The sequence below is a fragment of the Silene latifolia genome, chromosome Y, assembly GCF_048544455.1.
Source record: "Silene latifolia isolate original U9 population chromosome Y, ASM4854445v1, whole genome shotgun sequence".
Classification (NCBI taxonomy): Eukaryota; Viridiplantae; Streptophyta; class Magnoliopsida; order Caryophyllales; family Caryophyllaceae; genus Silene; species Silene latifolia.
In genome coordinates, this window is record NC_133538.1 from 252,735,209 (window position 1) to 252,751,698 (window position 16,490).

Here is a 16,490-nt window from a genome sequence, read left to right on the forward strand (position 1 = left end):
TATAAGAGGAAATTTCGTAGAGGAGCATTTTTTATTAGCTGCTTGTGACAGTCTTGTGGTTGTTATTCCAGGTTGGGTTTCCCTACTCGATTATTGATTACATAATGTTGTGTATTGTTGTTGATTCATATTATATTGGAATTGGAATTGGTGATTGTTGATTGTATAGTTGGTTGTGATTGTTTGTCTGTGGTTCGCGACGTGCGCCCTCGGCTGAGTGGAGGCACTTGTGGGAGTGGCTTCACGCCCTTAATTCGCCCTCTGTGGAACCCGCTACAGAAGGGATATGCACATTAAGGAACATGGGTTATCGCTCGGACGAGATGAGGGGGGCTTAGGTGGGAACGGCTGCGGTCCCCCACTGGCGGTGTGGAATACTTGTTGCGATGGGTATTCTGCCAGGACTACACACTTTAGTGTGTAGTCAGGTGTGTGGAGTTATGTGGAGAATTGGATAATTGTGTACTGTATCTTCTGTATTGTTTTTGTGTAATTACACTACAACAAATTGCCACTTGCGCCACGAATTATGCCACGGGAATTTATAATTTGTGGCTAAATTCTGCTTAGCCACGGGAAAAATTTATTCATTATTTTGGACAAAATTTTATGTCACGGGATAACTTTTCCCATGGCAGAAAGTCACTTGCGCCGCGAAATAGACTACACCCGTGGCAAATAATCATTTTAGCCACAAACTATGTCACACCCGTGACGGAATTTTAATTAGCCACGAATTATTCCGTTGCAAAAAAAAAAATTTAGCCACGAACTAAAAAACTCCCGTGGCGAGTATCTTTTTCGACTTAAATTAAGATATTTCATGTTAAGGCAAACTTAAAATCTAAAAGAAATTTAATCAAATATAAATAATATAAAAATGCATTTAAATATAAAATTTTGCAAACACTTTGATTAATATTTTTTTAATGTTTTATTTACTTTAATAAGAAATTTTAAAATTTTATAAACTTATATGCAAGCAAAGAAAAGTTTATCGTCTAATTTTTTTTTATTCTTTTAGAAATCACAATTATGTTTTGCAGGTTTTGAAAAACACTTCTAATTTAAGAAATTTGTTTTAATATATAATTTTGTGTATTAGAGTCGTGAATTTCTTTTAATTTTTTAATTAAAACATTATAATCTTGAATAACAATCATAAATGATCGTATCACATTTAAAGACATGCCATATAAAATTAAATAAATAAGTTATTTATCATCTATCTTTGATAAATCTAAAATTAACTTATTGTTAAATTGGTTCATTCAAAATTTGATTTACAACTTTATTTGTTAGATATTTGTAGAAAAGTTTGAATTTGATATAAAATTTTACTTGGTGAGAAAAAAAGTTCAGGAAAATTTTTTGTAGGAGTGAAAAAAAAATGACAATTAGATTACAAAATTTATTAAATGAAATAAGTGCGCTGAGAAATGAAAGAAAAAAATGATCTCCCACAAATAAATTAAGAAATAAAACATATCGGAAAAATTACCAGTATAAAAACGTAATTGCTATTTCCTACACATTATTTTACTAAATCCTACACAAATTCTCATATTCTTCCGAAATTGCCCTTCCCATTTCATACCTTTGAAAAAAATTGAACGCAAGTCCTACCTCAACAAGCCCTCCCCGACCTCAATCACCAGTCCCGATTCCGACCGTTGCTTCGCATTTGGCTTTTCACTAAAGTCGCTAAATCAAGCCCGACCCTAAATCTCTCCTTCTCCGCATCATCGTCGCCACTAGCGGCGGCTTTCCCTTGAGCCCGGCCTGGACGGCGGCGTCTATCTTGCTCGGACTAGGTCTCGACTCGACTCCGCCGTTCTCGAAGGAAGGCTTTATCATAGTTTACTGCGTGTTTTATGTGTTTGATTGCTTGTTCTTTGAAGTTATTACTGTACATAATTGGGTTTGGAGAATTAGGGTTAGGGAGATTTTGGGGATTGTAACGATGAAGAAGAAAAGCAAGAAGTTTCATAATTGGTTGGGTTAGTGGGGGAAAAAATTGGCGGTGGTCGTCGCCGGCCGATGACCGTGAGACCAACGGTGACTGGGGTAGGGACGGGTGGTCAGGGCAAGGAGTTAAGTTTCAATTTTCTTCTTTGTGAGTGTGAAATGAGAGGGTTAAAATCGGAAAAATACGTAAATTTGTGTAGCATTTAGTAAAATGATGTGCGGGAAATAACACGTCCCTATAAAAAATTCAAGGATTAATTGATAAACATTACCAATATAAGGACCATTTTTCATAATCAGTATCAATATAATAAATAATTAGTAATAAATACCAAAATATTAAATTTTTTCTACGATCGGTACTAAGTCGCCTGAAAATCTAATCTCAACCTACTTGAAAATTCCAACAAGCCATCATTCAAGTACAATTCTCCACTCACCCACTTCCAAAATCCCCCACTTAAATGAAAACACCTTTAAAGTAGGAAAAAAAAATAGAGTAAGAAGGCGACTTGGTACCTATCGTAGAAAAAAGTTAATATTTTGATAGTGATTACTAATTATTGATTATGAAAAAGATGACTAAAGTTGGTAGTTTTTATCAATTAACCCAAAATTCAATATGGGGAATTTTTTTTTTCAATGAAAATGCGCACATCACTGGGAAAATATAGAAATTATAATAATTTAAAGTCACATGTGCAAATAATGTGAAAATTTTGAGGAAAAAAACGATAAATCATAACAAAAAGAAATCAGTTTAAGAAAATAAGCGATTCTGTTGTACGAAAGCGTTTTTCGTGTTTTTTAAGTAAAAAGTGACTACATTTTGGTTAATAATGACCAATTTGGGGGGAAAAAAGACCTTAAGTTATAAAAAGTGGTCATTATTTTACCAAAAAATGGTTAATTTTTCATATCGTATGTACGACGGTCATACAATAGCATTTACGTAAAAAACATATACGAAAAAATGAGTACAGGAGAAATGAAAATAAGAATGTCGATAAACTAAAGAAATAAAAAAATGTTAGGAAAACACGATTAAGTTTACATTATAGAGAAAATGGTTTTGCTAACTTCGCAAAAAAATGATGTCAAAATCATTATTCGGGAGGGTAAGATCGAAAATTTGATTGTTTTGGCCAAAATAATGTTTTTTCCGCAAAAATTTGTAAATCATGTAACATTTTTGTAATTAAACAGTAATAAAGGTAAAATTTGAAAGGAAAAAAATAAACTTAAAAGGATTTGAAGTACTAATCATATCAACAAAGTTAACTTTCAGTTTCGGTTGTACATCAAAGAACTCCACAGTTACGCATGCTCAGGTGAGAGTAGTGTTGGAATGGGTGACCTCCTGGGAAGCCTCTTTGACGTGCGCGAATGCATGATCGGTGAAACCAAAGAACGTTCAAATGAATCGAGTTAACTAGCGAAACCAGTACCGAGATTGTCACAATTCCATATTTGATAAAATATCGATCGTGAAAAAAAATTATTTGACATTCTATTTTTTTTATTTTCATATATATTTTTTGCCATGGGAATTATTTTTTGGCCACGGGAATTTTTTTGGCCACGGGAGTTATTAGCCACGAGAGAATCTGTGGCCAAAAATTTAATAATAGCCACGTTCTTGTTTTTCCCATGGCTATCTCTTTGCCACGACCACTTGCGTCACGAAAGGTATTCCCGTGGCCAAATGATTTAGCCATGGAAATTTAACACTTGCGCCATGAATTTAGCCGTGGCCCAAGTGCTCATTTGTAGTAGTGTTAGTAACTGATCCCGTTTAAATGTTTTGAAAACTGTGGTGATCCATTCGGGGATGGTGAGCAGTTATTGAGCAGGTATGAGATGATGCGCATGAGATAGCTGGGTTGAGTTGCCACGTGATGTCTAGAAGTCTTCCGCTGTGTCTCAAACAGTTATTTATTTCATTTAAGTTAGCTTTTGGGAACAGTCGTATTTCTTTTAACAGTTTTGATTTTGGACTTGTATCGCTTTAATTATAATTAATAAAGTACGTTTCGTTATTGTCTATTTGATATACATTGCCTCGGGTAACCGAGATGGTAGCACTTCCATGCCTTAAGTGGTCCTGGTAAGGCACTTAGAGTATGGGGGTGTTACACCTCCGAAACGTTAAGGTACAAGGTCCCGCCCATGGTTCAGAACCCTAATCCCATAACAACACCTAACTCAATTGATTCTAAGTCTATTTGTAAGTCTCGGGGTATAACTCGATCATTACGTACTATACTAATATATCACGTCTAATCTCATACATGCACACGTACGCAAATCAATCATGAACATGCAAACTCTATGAAACAACCTGATGATGCAACGTCACTCGTTATGTGACTCAACTATGCTCAACATTCCCATTTTCCGGATACCATGCCACGCATATACCGCGTCAAATCCACCACATGATCACACATGTATTTTCTACATCCATTCCCATTTATTACCAACACTTCTGCTCATATGGAGGACCACAATCACAATCATGCAAACGATCACTATACAACACACAACTTGCATTTTTCATCTTTCTTTTACGCAACAAAATAAACTCACGTCGATTGACACACATTAAACAAGATTACCATATAATTTCTGTCATCAATCTACTCATGTCGAATCAATGATTTCCATTCACTTGCAAATTGCCACACCATATGATCAAACGTAAACAATTCGCAAAATATCATCCTTGTAAGGTCAACATGCTTATCCAAACACAACTCAACTAGTATAAACCGCGAAATTAGGGTATATGCTCAACATTCCGTCAAATATCAACACAACTCTTGTCAAAGAAGACCACTCGGTCTGTTGTAGGAGGCCATCCGGCCGAGTAGGCGACCACTTGGTCGAGTGCATGGTACACTCGGTCGAGTGTCACCTGGGGCAGAATGTTTTCATTATTACCTCGGTTCCAAACTTCTTATTTCATCACACAAATGCTAATATATCTCGATGGTTACTCATATACCATTAAACAACAGAATCAAACACAGTTATTGGCCATACGACCACCATTACTACACATTTTAGATAAAGCATTCAAGGCATACTACCAACACAAACCCAGTATTTCAACACCAACAACTGCACTGTAGTGCAACACTCTAGTCACCACAGTAAATACAACATATTACTCTATCTTATGGACACGGTCTAATCACTCATGACTCTCAAGGAATAGTAACAACATCACCACTCGGCATTTCACAATAACGCTTGGGAGACAATTTTACAAGCAACATCTATACTACCACTCTTAGGGTCAGAGTCTGACACAACTACTTTCACATATCATGCCTATGTACTTAGGTTAACGGTTACATTATGTATCATCAATGATCAAACTCATCCACACTTATACCTCTTCACACGGGTTCACTTGAAACTCAAAACAAATTTCCTCACTGAATGACGGCTACCATTTGCAAATCTCCAACTCATCTCTCATTCTAGTACTCTCTCTCTCGTATTCCCGATTACTAAATCTGGTCACTATTTATTGAACTCACATTATCTCCTAAGCCGAACTCCACATCCCCCAACTACTTTTGCAATTCATATTATCACTCTCTTTTCGACACTCCGAGTATCTCAACTATTTCCTCATCAATTCCAGAAGTCCTAGCTCAACCATACGCTAACCAAAACATCTGAGTTGTGCTAAAAGGTCACTCTCACATGTTCTCAAATTGCGCTCACCATGTATGAGTCCACATAATTGCTAAGTATCCAATTTCTGATTGTATTTCACTCATCATTTATAAGTTGTCTCTCATGATCAATTCACTACCCTCAAAGCATTACATGGGCCAACTACAGTCCTAGTGTTCCCAAATTATAAAACTAGATGACAATGTCTAAAATCACTAGTCTTCTCGAAAACATAAGCCTAAAGCTACGGTGAGAAAACACTCTTTTGGGCTCACACACAACTCTATGCCCGGAAATCTCGTGTTAACTCAACGAATAGGGTGATGAGAATCAAAATAATCCAGAACGGATATGAAAAGGTAGCAATCAAATCAAATAACATGGCGGGGATGGGAAATCAATGGTCAACACCTTAAAAAAATTGCGTTAATAGCACATTTTAAATATGATGAACTTTGTAAAACGATGCAATTTCAAAACTCAACTCTAATGTAATTTTACTCAACTTGACTTAAACGCGAAATGCTATATTAAAACTTCAACAAAAGGTCATTTATCTCAAATTTCTTGAAAACTCTACTATGGAGTAATCCGTCATAGGATGGTACATGTCAGTATAGGCCAAATTAAAAGCATTGCGAATTGATTTGTGCAAAACATAACTTAGAAAAATCAAAATATACGGGTGGGTAGGTCATTCATATTCGAAAATAAAATTTTAAGACGGAAAAGAGAAACTTTCTTATGCATGACTTCACAAAATATTATACTCAAAGATGAACAACAAGGAGAAATTAAGGTATATCACGAGTGGAAAAATCAAAGCTTATGTGTACATTTTACTCATTTTTGGAAAATTTGTCAACCTTTACGACGGTAAAATTTTGATTCACACCTTTTTATTATAAAATCCCGAAAAAATAATAATAATAATAATATAGTTTTACAATAATATTAACCATACTTGGGTAAAATCAAAATTGTTCATATTACTCACTGCGTTCAAAATTTTAGGCTAAAACTCCAATGAAATATTCGTTTTTAAAACAATGTACCGCACTACTAGGGATGGTAGTAGTCATGGTAATATGATTAAGAACTAGTTCCAACAATGAAAATCAAAGATTGAGGCAAACTTTTAAGATGAAATTTTCATATACAAGATAAAATTCGACATTAACACAAGTATTTCACCTTTCTTGTTGAACTTGACCCAACAACAAGCATGAAAATCAGGTCATCGACTCAAAAGCACGAGTTTTTAAGCTCATCCATGGTGGGAAAGAAAAAATATTTATCGTAAAAATCTGGTTTTTGACCATCCAACCGAAATGGGACAAAGTCATGCAATTCCTTGATAAAAATGAATAAACATGTGTATATATAAAAAAATTCATTTCAATTTGCAAAATGAAGAAGATAACTCAACTACATGGTCGAAACTTGAGAAAACGGATCAAGAAAAGGGGAGTAGCAAAGTGTAATTCAAACAATAAACCACAATATGAGAATTTTGAAATATTTTAAAACAAATCAATGTCGAAGTTACGAGGTCCGAGATAGAAATGAAAAGATATGGTGGAAAAAGCAAATTTTATACGAATTTCTCAGCTAAACAGGCCTACTCGGTCGAGTGCTTCGGGCACTCGGTCGAGTGCCGCTCCACTCGGTCTAGTGACAGGTTACTCAATCGAGTGGAAACTTTCCAGAATTTTTCCAATTTCTTATATTTGCCCCCTCGGTCGAGTGATAGGTCCACTCGGTCGAGTGAACTGTCCACTCGGTAGAGTGACTCATCCACTCAGTCGAATGACTGGTCAGCACGCTCGAGTACTATCCTACTCGATTGGGTTTGGCCTCGCACTCACTATATTTGGTACATTACTCCCAAATTCATAATTATCCTACTACTAACTATCTTCATTCAAGCTTTAATAACGACACTAGCAAGCTCAAATACGCATATGATATTAGCAAACCAAGATTTGGGACTACCGTCCCTTATATCAAAACACACTAATCATATTTACAACATGTTATTCACGTTATTTTATTCATCCATCCATCACATGTTATCATGTTCTACATAAATGATTCTATCATACTATAACCTATTACGAGTCACAAAACAAATGCATTCATGCCACTTTCACTAATGATTTTATTTCATGTCATATGCAATTACACATTAAAGCAATAACACATATGCATTCATCTTACAATTCACATAATGTTTCCCATACTCCTAGCCAACCACGAAGTGACCAACTGAGACAATAGACACTAGCTTTGGCATGAGGGCGCCTACTCATCCAAAACCGATCTCCTATTGTACTCATGTCGGGTTTATTTTACTTAGACTCTCCTAGATTCATTTTCGGTTCATCGGTTTTAGGTTCCAAAATTGTTGCTCTGGTACCACTTTGTAACACCCCAACTACCCGGCCATGATAATTGGGGTGTTACCGTCTCGGTTTGCCGAGGTAGTGTTTCAAAACTCCAATCAAGAACATTTTATTAATGTAATGTTTAATGAATTACATAAACGTAACAATGAATAAATAAAATACAACTCGTGATATTTATACTCTTCTAGTCAACTAGACTCGTCTCGTGATATCATTAAGCTCATTCCATCTCCCGCGTACTATCCAAACAACCTGATCATAATCTGCTCCCCATATGACCAAAGGATATCATATGGATCGACAAAAGCCACCCCAAAAGCGATAGGTGACAAGACACTGACACAAAAAACGTCAGTTTCAATAATAAATAAAGTGTGACATGACTCGAGTGTGCGAACGGACAACAAGATTATGATATGAATCACATGATATCCAACAACCGCCACCACGGTACCGGGACACGCCCAGACATACCGACAACCTAACTGGTATCAGGACACGCCTAGACATACCGTCAACCACACTGGTACCGGGACACGCCCAGACATACCGTCAACCATAAACAGGTACCGGGACACGCCCAGACGTACCGGGTCCGGAAGCCAACCGGATCCCCTGCCAGACATCGTGTCTCAACCACACGAGACCCTCCAAACTTAAGTCATTAATGTGCACATCCCTCTTGGAGTGGGAAAGCTTGAAGAGGCGACCCAAGCAGAAGACGGTCTCCCAACCGCCTTCCGTCTCCTCAACAACAACCAACAGTCACACCCACCATATTACCTAATATACATAACAACACAATAAACACAAGATGCCACACAATATGCCAATTACCGACTCATCTAACCATCTCAACCAAAACCGTGTCATAATGCAATGACAATTAAAATACGACTCACATGACAATTCAAATTCATATTGAAACTGAGTAGGATTAACCTACCTTTTAGCAAATCCGCACAAACAATCCGTCATACAAGCTAGGTCTGTCTGGTAAAACCGTCTCACAAAACCCATTTCCTAAAATACGATAATAATACGAATACGTATAAATATACTCATTTAATCATAAAAATACGTATACAAATATGTATAAATATACTAATCAAATATGTATACAAATACGTATAATTATACAAATATAATTATAATAATACGTATAATTATACAAATCTCATACGTATATGACTAGTTAAATACGAATTAATAACTAAATAAACCCGTCTTATTTAATTACCCAATACCCGACTCAACTCAACCACCACTTACCACTCGCTGCCGCCACCGTGGCCACCACCACCAGCCATGATGGGCCATGCCAGCAGCAGCAGCAGCAACAACAACAACAACACGGCTACAACAACCACACACGACACCCTTAACTTTCAACCCACAATCCACCAACCGTGGCCACCACCGGCTACGGCCGACCTCACCAACACCTCTACCAAGTCCCCTAATCTTATTCGGCACCAACCTTCGTCGACAACCACCATAAATGCCATGATAATAGCCGCACAACAACCCGACACAAATCCTAACCCGCGTCCGTACACTCTCCTTTCTACCCCAGATCCCGACCACCACAGCCACCCTACCCATCACCCAAGACCAACATTGTAACCTCCTCACTCCCCTCGACACAACCATCCTAAGGTTGACCCTAGACAGGCACTATAGGCGATTCAAAAATGCGTCTTAAGACCGTCGCACAACCACAGCTATAAACATAAAACACTCCGTCAAACTCAATGGTGACAGTCAACAACAGTCAAATGGGTGGTCAACATGGCCAAAGGTGAGTCAGGGTCAAGGCGGGTCGAATAAAATAATATATAAACTAGTGAGGTGGTGTTTCCTTACAAACTCGAGGCGGAGGGACGGGATTCTCCTTCTTTTTTCTCTTCCTCTCATCTCCTCTTTTCTCTCATATTTCTGGATTTTGGTGGATTGTTGTTGAAACATATAGTATATGTTTATGTTTTGATGATGTCAAGGTGCTTTATAATTTATATATTCTCATTGCGCATAATCGTTTGTTTAAGTCTTTTAGATTAGACTTATTTATTACAAGCAACAAAGAGAATTGTGGTGGAAGTATAGGGTGATCAATCCTCAATTGAAGATCAAATTATCTGAAGCTTCATTAAAGTATTATGAGAAGACGAAGTCCGTCTAACGATTAATCAAGCTTGGATGATGAAGTAATCTATACTCGAAGATCTCCTATGAAGATTAGAATAGTATATGTGATTATCTTGTAATGGTAACTAAGAGTGAATTTCTTGGATTGGTAAAGTTATAGCTTTGCAGCTATAACATTACTAGTAAAAGAGCTCAATGTTATAGCTCTTCTACTATAACATTGAGATGCTGAGTTTATTTCACACGACATACATTGTTTCAAAATTGTTTTTGAAAATTGTTTAAGTTTATTTTAGATGTTTTAGTAAAAGTATTTATTAAATAAAGCCCGATTTAATGCGGAGTTTGGTTTTATGTTAAACGTTGGTTAGTGGTTGTTTTGGGTCAACTTATGAGTTGGACCGTGCTACTAATTAGGGTTTTCATATAGCTACTCCTATAACCTAAATTCTAACCTAATATAGAGCTAGGGTTTACACGAATCACGAGGCATATGCGCCGTGGTATCTCGTGTAACCTAAGGTATATTTTATAAAGATTTTATTCTGTAAGGAATATCTTTACATATCTTTTATATCTTACTTGAAATGGTTGTTTATGATAAAAGATATTCTTATTATGGAAAATCTTATCATATCTTAGAATTTATGGAAAAGATAATAATAGAATAATTTTTTTTTTTTTTTGGAAGAAAAATAATAGAATAAATTATTAATAATAGAATAAATTGTATTCTATCTTTTGAAATATTCTTTATTATCTTTTAGCCTTTAAAGGAAAGAAATAATAGAAGATATGATTTGTTTACATATCTTTTATTTTCGGCCATTAGGGTTTCATGAAACCGAGTAGCCTTGCTCTTTCCTTCCTATAAATACTTTGCTTTTGCAACATTTAGAATTAGAGACCTTAAGCATAAAATTGATTTTATTTTCAAAGAGCAAAACCGTGTATTTCAAGCAGAAAACCGATTTGCTATTTTCAAAACGTCGTATATTTTAAAACTCGTATATTTAATTGCTAAGTTATCGCTATAAGATAATAGTGCTCAATAGATTTCTTACTTGTTCATTAACATGAACCTTTGAAAGAATCATTAGCTTTCTTATTAGTGTAAGTTAGTCACTCGAGTATTTAACGGTACTCATTAAGTTACAGCTAGAGTTAGTTGTACGAGTTGGGTTAGTAAATTTGTAATCCGTAGAAAGGTACTAAATTTATTAATCGAGAATAGTGGACGTAGGTTTCGATTTGTGAAACTGAACTACTTCAAAAATCGTGTGTGTCTCCTTCTTTCGTTCGTTTGTTTACTTTGTTCTTACTTGATCTTTAGTTAATTAGTTAAAGTTTAATCAATAAACTTTAAGTAATTAATTATATTTATACAATCAAAAAAGTTTTCAAAGTTTTAAATCCTCAATTCACCCCCCCCCCCTCCTCTTTAGTATTTCGGATAGATAAACTCTTCAATTGGTATGAGAGCCTTGTGCTCTTGATTGCCTAACCGCAAAGAGGCTGATCTATCTTTTTCTTATTTATCTTATCGTTTTATATTCCGCTGCCTATCACGTGATAAATGGATTCCAAATACCTCAAGTGTCCCATCATTTATGGGAAGAATTACGGGTTATGGAAAAACATGATGACTCACTATGTGTAAGGTCATGATTGGGAGTGCTGGAGGAATATCCAAAACGGACCGCACAAAATTTTAGTCGCATCCGAGGAAGGAACTACCTATGAGAAGAAGGAGGACGACTATGTCGAGGCCGACTACAAGAAAGCCGAAAAGAACTCTAAAGCAATAAGTCTTTTATAAAACGGCATGACCTCTACAGAGTTTGATCGGTTTTCTTCGTGTTCAACGGCCAAGGAAATATGGGATGGGCTTGAACTATCTTATGAAGGTACTTCCATTGTTAGGAAGCACCGTATAGATTTGCTAATGCAAAAATATGAGCTTTTCATAATGGAGCCTAATGAGTCATTGGATAGTATGTCCGCAAGGTTTTCAAGCATTATAAACGAACTGAAAAACCTAGGTAGGAAGTTCAGTACTGAGGACATTACAAGGAAGGTCCTTAGGAGCAAGACTAAAAAGTGGCGTGCCAAAGTCACAGCAATGGAGGAATCACGAGATCTTGAAAACCTATCTTAACAAGAACTCATTGGTGCTCTCATGTCCCATGAATTACTCTTAACAAATATGACGTTGAACCTAGGAAAAATAAGAGTATGGCCTTAAAAAGTGGGGATGTAGACTCGGACATAGAAGATGAAACTGCCTTTTTTGCACGTCGTTTCAAAAATAGAATTTTTCGAAACAAACAAACAAAATCATCTTACAACAACAACAACAAGTCGTCCAACAAGAAAGTTACAGAATCGAAGTCATCTTTCGCAAACAGAGGTTGCTTCAAGTGTAAAGAATCCGATCACATGATCAAGGATTGTCCATCATGGGAGAAGATCAAGGACAAGGCATAACGCGAGAAGACAAAGAGAGAGTTCAAACAAGTTATGATGGCTTCGTGCTGGGGAGACCTTGACTCAGAAGATGACGAGGGATCTAAAGATGACGAAGTAGCCAACCTTTGTCTTAGCAGCGTCAGTCTTGATCTAATCTCTAATAGCGACGATTAAAGCACCAACTCTCACTCAAACTATTGCTTTCTCGGAGAATCTGACGAAGATGACGATAAAGAGGTAAGTTATCTTGAACTCAAAAAACGTGTTAAGAAATTGTCTAAAAGTGCTTTAATTGAATTCTTTGAGCAATCCCTCAATAAGTGTCATGAACAGGACTTGGAGTTAAAAGATCTACGGGAACATATTCTTTATATTACAGAAGAGAATCATACTCTGAAGGCCAAAGCTAAGAAGTTAAAATATAAGGTTATAGCTGAGAAAGCAACAACATTAGATTCTACTATGGCTGAAAAGAAGGAATTAAAGTCCAAAGTTATAGCTAATGAAGCTATAACTTCAGAACAAAATCTTAATATTAAGCACCTTCAAGCCAAAGTTATAGCTAATGAAGCTATAACTTTAGAATTTAGAAAAGCCAGAGAACTTTTGGAGACTAAGGTCACATATAATGAAGCAGTGATCTTAGACCAAAAGAAAGAGATAGATTCTCTCACAAAGCAATTAAAGGAATCTAAGATCAAAATGATCAACGTTAAGAAACAACATTCAGACGTTGTATTTGTTCTGAACAAACGATCACTACTACAAATACAGGCAACTACAACGGCCCTTTAACAACGCTTATTCACGAAAATCATCAAAAGATGTTGTAGAATGGATGGCGCGAATTTTACCAAAGTTAATTAGAACGGTTCTGTGTTGTTAACCGTTGTTATTGGTTTTAACAACGGGTCATACTTTCAAAACCGTTGTTAATATAAAAACTAATAACAACGGTTAAATTTTAACCGTTGTTAATAATTTGGTGCAAAATTAGTGAAAAGTAATTACAACGGTTTGTTTAGAACTCGTTGTTAATACTTTTTTACAACGGTTGTAGACTCAATAACCGTTGTTATTAATGTTATGAAAATCTTAAAAACAATAGATTGCTTTATTCTGCTATACGCTACAAAACACAAACACAAGCTAATACTGCTACTATATCATCCTCCATTCCTCCCTGGTCGTCTCTCTGTCATCATCTCCGTCACTGTTGTCACCGTCTTCTCTCACCCATCGTGTTTATCAATCAGGTATATATATGTTTCTTAGCAACGCTTATAGATATAGGATTTTTTGGGTTATTATCTAATTTGTTGATAATTTAGCTTAATTGCTTTCCTGAATTTCGTTTATTTGTTTGCTTATTATTGTATTTTATGAATTAGTTGCCTATTATTACGAATGTAGAGTAATGACTCGAACTTGGATGATTGATGCAAATATGAGTGACCGCTCCTACAAGGATGGTTTAGCTGAATTTTATGAATTCGTTTCGAACAATTTGAAAGGTTCTTCTAGTATTGCATGCCCTTGTGAAAGATGTGGTAATATTAGCTATATGGCTTTTCCTGACGTTAAAATACACCTAGAAAAGTGGAGATTTAGTCGATCCTATACACGTTGGATTTTTCATGGGGAATCATTAGAGGAAGAGAATACCTCTGAAGAAGATGATGTTGAGGTACACGAAAGGCTAACTGATGATCCCGAGTTTGCCGAGTTTTTTTGAGTTGGAAGAGTTGGAAGTAGAGAAGTTGAATGTTGGGTCTATAGATAATGAAGAGAATGATGATGAGTCGATTGCTTTTGAAGATGTAGGTGATGACACTAGTAATTGGGATGACCTTAACAACATGTATGAGAAGTTGTGTGAGTCTGAAGCACCTCTGTATCCTGGTTGTAAGTTCACAAAAATGTCGGCTGTGGTGAAGTTGTATAATATCAAGGGGGCAAATGGGGTGAGTGACACGTGTTTCACTAGTTTTTTAGCCTTGATAAAGGAGTTTCTTCCTGATGGTAATGTTCTACCTATTAAGACATATGAGGCAAAAAAACTAATAAGAGGAGTGGGTATGAAATATGAGAAAATACATGCATGTCCAAATGATTGCATATTGTATCGGAAACTATATCAAAACTTAACCAATTGCCCTAAATGTTTGGAGTGGCGTTATAAGGATAAGGAAGGGATCCCGGCTAAAGTGTTGTGGTATTTTCCATTGATACCAAGAGTCATAAGGATTTATGCGAATCCCGATGATTCAAAAATGTTAACTTGGCATGAAACAGGAAGAATAAATGATGGAAAGCTAAGACACCCGGCAGATGGTATGCAATGGAAATCGTTCGACGCTAAGTATCCCGAGTTCGGCAATGAACCTAGAAACTTACGTCTAGCGCTGTCCACTGATGGAATGAACCCACACGGAAACATGAGTAGCCAAAGTACTTGGCCAGTAGTGTTGGCTATTTATAACTTACCTCCATATGTGTGCATGAAAAGAAAGTATTTGATGTTATCGTTTTTAATTTCCGGCTCTAAACAACCTGGAAATGATATAGATGTATATTTGGAACCTCTTCTAGATGATTTGTGATTGTTGTGGGATAGTGGGATAGAAGTATTTGATGCATATAAGAACGAAACTTTCAATTTGAGAGCGGTGTTATTGTGTACAATAACTGACTATCCGGCTTATGGCGACCTTTCTGGGCACACAGTTCATGGGAAAGAGGCTTGTCCATTGTGTGGAGGAGGATATCGAGTCTGAATACTTGAAGTCTTCTCATAAGTATGTGTATATGGGAAATAGGAGGTTCTTCTATCATGACCATTGTAATCGCAAGATGCAGAAAGCATTCAATGGAAGACAAGAACTTCGTCAACCTCCTAGAATTTTGAGTGGGCATGAAGTTTATCAGAAAGTAAAGCATATTGAGATAGATTATGGGAAGAAGAGAGGCTCTAAATTGTCTACTCGTGGGTATAAGAAAAGATCCATATTTTTTGATAAACTTCCATATTGGCCGACTGGAGGTCGAGGCATTGCCTCGATTTCATGCACATTGAGAAAAATGTCTGTGATAATATTATCAATACCCTTCTGAATGTTCTTGGTAAAACAAAGGATAACGCCGCAGCTAGGGAAGATATGAAAATGATGGGTATTAGGCTAGAGTTGGCACCACATAAGAGAGGTAATCGTACATTTTTACCGCCAACACTTATACCCTTTCACGGAATGAGAAAAAAGAGTTTTGTGCATGCTTGAATGGAATTAAAGTGCCACATGGTTATTCGTCGAACATCAAAAGCCTAGTGTCAATGCAAGACCTAAAACTCACCGGGTTAAAGTCACATGATTGTCACACTTTGATGCAACAATTACTACTTGTGGCTATTCGTTCCATTTTACCTGAAAAGGTAAGATATGCTATAACTAGATTATGTCTCTTCTTCCAGTCCATATGCGAGAAAGTCATCGATCCCGATGACGCGGATTCATTGCAGGACCACGTTGTAACCTCTCTTTGTCAGTTGGAAATGTATTTTCCACCCTCTTTCTTCACTATCATGATTCATCTGACCATTCACTTGGTTAGGGAGATTTTGTACCTTGGGCCCGTGTACTTGAGATACCAGTATCCTTTCGAAAGATTGATGAAAGTCTACAAGGACTATACATCTAATCGGTATCGTCCGGAAGGTTGTATTGCTGAACGCGCTATTTTAGACGAAGCTCTTTCATATTGTTACGCTCATCTCTCCCCTGAGGAGTTGATTGATTTCCCTAAGAATCG